The sequence below is a fragment of the Eumetopias jubatus genome, unplaced genomic scaffold, assembly GCF_037043125.1.
Source record: "Eumetopias jubatus isolate StellerSeaLion01/CBP00866 unplaced genomic scaffold, mEumJub1_p1.0 scaffold_2, whole genome shotgun sequence".
Lineage (NCBI taxonomy): Eukaryota > Metazoa > Chordata > Mammalia > Carnivora > Otariidae > Eumetopias > Eumetopias jubatus.
The window spans coordinates 99166230-99174935 of NW_028274808.1; the positions used below are offsets into that span (position 1 = coordinate 99166230).

Below are 8706 nucleotides of genomic sequence, written 5' to 3' on the forward strand. Positions count from 1 at the left end.
TAACCAGAAAAATAGTTTATAGATTAAAAGGATGGAGACAAGTTATTTCATATATAATTTTCAGCATTCAGTAAAAAGTCTATTCAAAAAAATAACCAAGAGAAAAACCAGATGATTAAAAGAGACCCACAGCTTATCTGGATATTACAATTATCAAACACTGAAATAGCTATGAATAATATACTTAAGAAAATATTTGACAAAATATAGTCTAGAAAAGAAATACACAGAAATGAACAAGAATCAACAACTAATTAAGAATTCAGTAGATGGGGCGCCTGGGTGGCTCAGATGGTTAAGCGTCTGCCTTCGGCTCAGGTCATGATCCCAGGGTCCTGGGATCGAGTCCCGCATCGGGCTCCCTGCTCCTTGGGAGCCTGCTTCTCCCTCTGCCTCTCTCTCTCTCTCTCTCTCTGTCTCTCATGAATAAATAAATAAAATCTTTAAAAAAAAAAAAAGAAGTCAGTAGATGGACTCGGTGTGGCCACTGCACAGACCAGACCTTGCTCCTCCAGATGCCTCAATCCACTTCCTCTGCAATCAAGTCTGACAAACATGATATGGCTGAAATTGAGAAATTCAGTAAGTCAAAATTGTAGAAAACAGAAACATAAGAGAAAAAGCCACTGCCTTCAAGAGAAATGATTGAACAGAAGAAGCGAGCAGGTGAAGAGTAATGAGGTGTGCACCACCAATATGCAATGTGCATTTCACAAGCTTTGCCTTCTTACCTTATTTCTTTAAGCTGTTTAACTTTGTAAGATGCAAAGAGGTTAGATCAAGTTTAAATGACTGTTGCCCCTTTTCTCATCAAAGAATCTGGGAGCGCCTGGGTGGCTCAGTCGGTTAAGCATTACCTTCAGCTCAGGTCATGATTCCAGAGTCCTGGGATCGAGCTCCCCCACCCAGATGGGATCCTTGCTCAGTAGGGAGTTTGCTTCTCCTTCTCCTGCTGCCCACCCCTCACTCGTGCTCTCACTCTCTCTGTCTCTCAAATAAATAACTAAAATATTAAAAAAAAAAAAAGAGGAAGAAGAATCTGAACTACTGTCCATAAATGTAGAGCCTCCTCTCCAAACTGCCTGTCTGGCTGGCAGGGAAGGAAAAGAACTGTCAAGTTGGTGAAGGAAGAAGCTGAGTAGGAACAACCAGCAAAAACTAAGTTGGTCCAAGGTGTCCAGCAGGCTATAAAATACAGTCAAAAGAATGCCATTTTTTTCTTCAAATGATTTTAATTATTGGAATGCATAAATTTTAAATTTTGCAAATAAAAAGTTTAAAATGTGAAGAAAAAAAAGAATTCAGTAGATGGATTAAAGCAGATTAAACCCAGGAAATAAGAGTAATAGTGAGTTTAAAGTTGGATCAGAAATATTCAAACCAAAACAAATATACATTAAGAAAGAAAGTAGGGAAATAATGTAAGAGACATGGGAGTCACAGAGTAAAAATTCTAAGAAATGTGACTAGATCCCCAGAAAGCAACCTTGCCAAAGAACCACAAGTTTAGAGAATCAAATATTTTATAATGAGCTGAAAGCAAACCTGTTGAAACTTTAACCTGATAGGAGACATTTTTACTGTACTAGACAGTAAAACATGCCCTTTAGTATCTCTTCCTTATAGGGCTGTTCACTGTCTAAACATTTGTGAAGTTCATCCAGAACAAAGGCACTGCCTGCAAGATGCGCAGGAACATCAGACATCCGAGAATAACTGGCTGCCAACAAATAGAAACCTTAAATAGTTCAACTGTTCTGTATGTATGAGACAAATTGAATCCATAGTAATTGTCTCAAAAAGAAAGCGTAGACCCAGATGGCTGCCCTGATGAGTTATTCCAACATTGAGTAATTTTACACCAACTAGAGAAAATAGAAAAGAGGAATATTTCACTACTTATTTTTTGAGATCAGCATATTTTTGATACCATACTAATATGGACACTGAAAAAAGGAATTACAGAATGATTTTTTTTTCATAAACATAGATGAAATAATCCTAAGCAAGAGGTTAGCAAATACCTGGCAATGTATTAAAAGAATATGATTTAAGAGGAAAGTGAGTTTTTCTAAGCAACAAAAAAATTGTTGTGACATTCAAAATCCATGTCAATCACAACAACGATGGAAAAAAGAAGAAAAATGCATATCAACATCTTACTAGATTCAGAAAAATCCTTTAATAAATTTCTGTAATCTTTCATGAAAACCTCTTAGCAAGCACATGATAGCAACCCCCTTAATTAAATTAAGGCTTGATACAAAACACTAATACGTAATATTTTGCTTGTGGTGAAATATGAGAAGGTGCTGCTGTCACTTCTGTTCTGGCTAGTAAAATAAGGTTTTATTTCATTTCTTAAATGGAAAACACACATCATTAGCATAAGAATATGGCATTGTTAAATACGTTTCACTTAAATTAAAAATCTGGTCATCAACATATTAGGAAAGTGAAAAGTTAAGTCAAAGTGGGAGAAAATTTGCAAACATGTCGAATGCAGGATGTGTATCAGATTGATTTGTGCTACAAATCGATAAGAACTGATAGACAATCCAATTGAATACAGGCAAGATATGAACCGATATATACCCAGATTATGTATAAATGGCCATGAAGGAAATGAAAAGGTGATCATTTTCATCATTCTTCAAGGGGATGCAAAGCAAACCACTGAGGTATCACTACACAATCTCCAGAATGGCTAAAGTTAAAACAAAAAACCAAAAATAGGTCATATAGGTGAAATGAGATGCAAATCAGTCTCAAGCTGCTGGTGGGAATGTGATTTGATACAATCAGTTGGACTCATTATTTGCACTGTCTACCCAAACTCAACATATGCATACTGACACTTTTACCCATAAGGTATTTTCCCAAGAGAGATGTGTCTATCTGTGCACCAATGGATATGTACAGGAATGTTCATAACCACATTATCTGTAATATTCAAACACTGGAAAAATCTAAACGACTATCAATACTAGAAGGAATAAGTAAATTGTGTATTCATGTATTAGAAGATTGAATAGTAATGTAAAAAAATGTACTAGGGCTACATGCAACTAAACTACATGGAAATAATTTGGTTCCATTTTAAGTATTTATTCTCCCTTTGCTTAGAATAAGAAACAAATAGACTTGACATTTGTTTTTAATTATCATGCACTTCACATCAAGCATGTTAGAGATCAGTTAAGGCATTATTGCTGTAAATCCTTCACAACTTACAATCCTCAAAATCAACATTCCCACAGGGCCCTTATTTAGGAATTTTGGCTATGACTCAGAAGATTATTTCAAATCATTTTTAGGGGGGAAATCCTTAGATGACTTTATCCCTTTATGAGGATTATCTCTGACGCTGCATCCTGGAGGTGACAGAAAAACTGGTAAGGAAACTTTATTTCTGTTATTTGTCTCTTGTTTTTGAACCCTTGCAAATATTTTTATAAGAAAGAATTTGAAATTATTGTGCTATTCTGTTTACTCATTTATGCAGTTTTTTTTATTCATTTATTCACTGCTACTTTTATTAAAATTACTAATGCCAGAATATAGATTTTGTTGGGGTGCCCTTAATTTATAGACTACTAAGCTATCCTGGAGGTGACAGAAAAACTGGTAAGGAAACTTTATTTCTGTTATTTGTATTATATGTGTATTTAATAGGTCCAATTATAGGAAATGGCTTGTGTTGATTCACTATACCCCCCTACTATGTTCCTTACTATGATCAATGGCATATAAGTTGCTAATATATTCTACTAAAACACTGGATTACTTAAAATTACTGGTGAGTGTCTCCGGTAGAACAGCAATATTTATTCACTTACTACTCCTCCTTCAATTTTAGAATACCTTTTGCAAAGCTGAAATTGAACTGTAAAGGAGATATTTTTATTCCAAAATCAGAGTATGTTAAAAAACATTTTGATTAAACAAATATAATGGAAGTGTTAATCACTGGTCTGGAATGATTGACCAAAGATCAAAGCATAGCTTCCCGCTTTAACAACTGAAATGAAAAGGAAGACTGATTATAGGTAGAGTGGAAAATAAAATGACAAGCAGATCAACTTGGTACGACTCTGTTAGCTTTCTCAGAGTAAATCTATGAGGTGAGGTGTGCTATTGTATTCCTCATTCTTTTGGGAGTTCACTTAAAATAATTGTCCTTAATTTGGGAACCCACTGGAAAGTAATTTGTTGTGGACTTTTAGATGATTAAGTTTAACAAGAACCAGATAAAGAAAATTCCCGCAATGGTAAAAATGCATACAGCACATACATACGTATCTCTCCATCTCTATCTCTCCATATGTATGCATGTATATGTATATGTATGTATATATGATGTATAGATATAGATATTGACAGGTACATATATATATATATATATATATGTATAAGGCATTGTCTGTGTGTAAATGTATATTTATCCATCTACATATCTTCATGTTGCTTGCATCCGAGATGCTATAATCATTGTTCTGTTTAAAGGACTTCACATACTTGATAAAAATAAATAGGCCCTTTTGAAACAAATAGTATTTGAGCATATTTTCCATTATAATGTTTGTCAGGTGGAACTTATCTCACCTGATCTCTTCCTGAGATTGAGATTCTTTTTTTTTTTTAAGATTTTATTTATTTATTTGAGAGAAAGAATGCGAGAGAGAGAGAGCATGAGAGGGGGTTGGGTCAGAGGAAGAAGCAGACTCCCTGCCGGGCAGGGAGTCCGATGCAGGACTCGATCCCCGGACTCCGGGATCATGACCTGAGCCGAAGGCAGTCACTTAACCAACTGAGCCACCCTGGCACCTGAGATTGACATTAAGTCATCTTTCATCAGCAAAACGGGGAGCCATAAACACCTGACACTTATAATTCCTAGTTTTTATCAAGGTCTTGTTATCCATCTTTGCTTCTGCTCCTGATAATCCCTTTAGGAGCTCTCATTCAAACTATTATATTAAACTGTCCCAAAAAGTGGGTTCGTTGCTAACTAATTCATTCAGTGGCTATTTATGGAATGTTAACTATGCACTATGCATAATTATTCTAGATTCTGGGGTTATATCAACCAACAAAACAAACATCTCTTTTTGAAGCTTACATTCTTGTTAGGGGGTGGGTTAAGTACAGAAGGTAATGAGTGCCTTTGGGGAAGGGGAATATAATTGTAGAAGTAAGAAATTAATCTTACTAGCATATCCATTAAAAAGAAAAATCTCCCCCTTTTTCATTTATAGAAAAACATTTAGAGATAATAAATTCATTAATTAACAAAACCTAGAACTTTTCTAAAACACATGGTACTTCAAAAATCCAGGTCACTATAATTCATTGAGTTTAGTGGAGATCCCTTAAAAAGACAGTGAGCATGTAGACAAAGTTAAAACACAGTTCCCTTGTCTTTAAGGAACATCTGCACATATCGTATGGCATCATTTAAAAATCCTAGGTTTTCTGTTGCTTTGAGGCATACAAAGTGAGAAACAAGTACAATGATAATCACCCACCATCAGCACCCAGGATGGGCTCCTGGCTCAAAGCACATTCTTCATTTGAATACATTAGATATTTGGGGAACATTTATTTTGCCTCAAAAGATGTTTTCCTTTTTTAAACATTGGATGGCTATCCCATTCGAAACTGATTTTCGGTAGCATTTGACTTTTAGCTAAATAAAATGAGTTCTGCAAAATATGAAAAACAACAGTCATTTTGATTGAAACCAATTGTGGTAGGAAATCAGAAGCTTTTGAGGTCTTTCAGTCTTGTGTGTTTGCTTGTTATCAAAATAGTTTTGACGCCTGATGCTTAAAGATCTCTATCTAAAACAGATGTAACTTTACTAAATCTTCTTGTGGAAAGCTTTGTCTAAAAAGATTGCATTTTAAAATGTAGCCATAATTAGATCTATTCTATTAAATAGCCCAGAAAGCCTCAGAAAATTCTCCCCCCACACCATGCCCAGAAAGGGACTGTTAGAGGTCCATTAATCCATATATTAAGGATGTCATAAAAGTCAGCTATGAAGAGTGACTTTAATTAATTTGCCACCAAAAAGGATTTCCTATTTGGTCATTCTTACCCTGCATTTGAATCATTCCATCAGAAAACATGACAAAAAATATATTTCTCTTTTTATTTCATGCAGAAGGCTTTGCATTCATTGTGAGTTCATCTTAAACTGTAAGTCTAAATCAGTATTTAGTGGATTTTCAAATTCTTTGAGTTACTTTTAGGTGGGAGTAATAAAATCAAAAGAACATTGGGGGGAAAAAACTCACTAACGTAGTATCAAGTATCATCCTTTCCTGCATGCTGGTGTGCAAGAGTATTCATTCCAGGCACATTTGACTAAAAGCTAAATCTTTTGAGACATCAACCTCTCAACATCAGCTAGCTGAACAGTAAATGCTTCCATGTGTGATAAAAGCAAAGACTCTTATTTTTCCCCGAGCTGATTAAGAAAAGCAAGTCTTTCTTACACAATTCTAGTGAAGAGATTGAAAGCATCAATAGTTCTGTCAGAAAGACTAGTGAGAAACAGGAGAACACAGAGACAAATTAAATTACTTAAATATTGGATCCAATTGATTCACAGAATAAAGTCACATTTTCTCTCGTTCTGTATTCTTTTCACAATGCTAGAGCATTGTTCTGGAAACCATGATGTGACTATGTGGCTATAGATCCTGAATATATTTTTAGTGCTCTCTTTAGCTTGAAATTCTAATATATAGATAAGAAAACCTAATAATGTTGCATTTATCAATATTGTATTTTTTAAATAACTTTATAAATAATATTGAAATGATTCCAAATTTTACATGCATAACTAAAAAAACAATTACTCTTCATGATTTTAAGCAAAGTTCTAGTTTTAATTGCATCAGTTCTACTAATACAGAAAGAACAAAATAAGCAATCTTTCCTTAATGGTTCATAATCTATTCCAAATCATGGCAACTCTTGAGCCAGTACTGCTGCCAAAAGAGAATTCATGTTGATTACAGCATTTAATAGAGTCAGACAGCCACTTCACATCTCAAAGAAACACATGGGCCTTTGTTCTGTGTCCTTCAAGCAGAAATGTCACCTGTGGAGAGTAAACAAGGAAAGTCTATAGTTTTCAAGGAATTTTTCTTTTCTTTTTTTTTAAACAAACTGTGCTCATTATCTCGACTAATTTTCCTTAAAATGTTATATTCATAAATTGTTATGAAAAAATGAGCCAACAATTCATGGCATTATCACATTATAATGCACATGATACAATAGTAAAGAATTGCTCATCAAAAAAAGCCAGGAAAGATGCTTAATAAATTGAAAAGAATATTTATATTACCTAAAAGGAACAAAATAATAATATTATCTGAAAATTATCTTTAAAACATATTACCATAAAAGTTTGTTACACTTCAAATTTTTCACCTCTCTGTATCTTCCCTTTCCATTCTTTCATAAAGAATTCCAAAAATTCTGCACACTTCTAAGATTGCATTACAAATTCTAAACCTCTCTCATGCTCAAAACAATAAAATTAGTTCCATGAAGCAAAAATGGAAAATGAATGCTTAGAACTGACAAACACTGAAGCTGCAGATCTGCTAGATTCTGAGTGCAGAAAAATAAAAAAGAACATAACACAATTTTAAAATATTTTAAAAAAATAATCACAAATAAAAAATAATCTATAAAAGGAATTTATAATGAAGTACAGTTTATACAGTGGTTAAAAAAAAGTAGTGAATTGAAAGACAATAGGGAGGAATGATTTTAAAGAGTTCTCAGAGGCAAAGAGATAAGAAATATGAATGGTATAGTCTCATTTGAAGTAAATAAAAAACACAATGGAGAGATGGCAGAAAAGTAAAACTCAAGGAGTTAATAGCTGAAAATCTTCCAGAATTGAGTTTTCATATTGAAAAAACATAATGATTGAATCACTAAATGCTACACCTGAAACTAATAATACACTGTATGTTAACTAACTGGAATTTAAATAAAAACTTGGAAAGAAAAATAAAAAAATACATCATGATTATTGATGAGAATAAGTTTTTAATTGTTACCTAGATTCATCACAATAAAACTGTAGAAAATCAAAAATAAAGGGAAAACCTGTAATAGCTACTTGAGGGTAAAGATCACTAGATGGAAATTGGATTGCTGACAGATTTCTCCATAGCAACGATAATGCCAACGTATGTTTTCAAAACACACAGGGAAGATTTTAAACTGTATTTCTATACTCAGCTAAGTCATCATCTAAAAGGAGATAAAGACATCTTAAGACATTTGGGAGTTTAGTACTCCCAGATTCAACAGTAGGAATTTCCAAGCATGTATTTCAACCAGAAAAGAAATTAACTCAGAGGAAATGAACAGGATGAACAAAACAAAAAGATGAAAGTCACAAATGAGAATGAAATTGATAAAAAAAGTTTCTAAATTAGCTATTGATATTGATTTTAAAGGAGCAAAACAAATATTGATTTCATTTTTTTTTCTGTTTTCAAAGGTACATCTAAATTACAGATAACAGGGGCACCTGGGTGGCTCAGTCAGTTAAGCGACTGCCTTCGGCTCAGGTCATGATCCTGGAGTCCCGGGATTGAGTCCCGCATTGGGCTCCCTGCTCAGCAGGGAGTCTGCTTCTCCCTCTGACCCTCTTCCCTCTTGTGCTCT

General features: G+C 34.0%; 1 pseudogene; it reads left to right on the forward strand.

The window, feature by feature from the left end:
- Positions 1-560: 560 nt before the first annotated feature.
- On the forward strand, positions 561-677 carry LOC148164871 (thymosin beta-4-like; annotated as a pseudogene).
- The last annotated feature ends 8029 nt before the right edge of the window (positions 678-8706 follow it).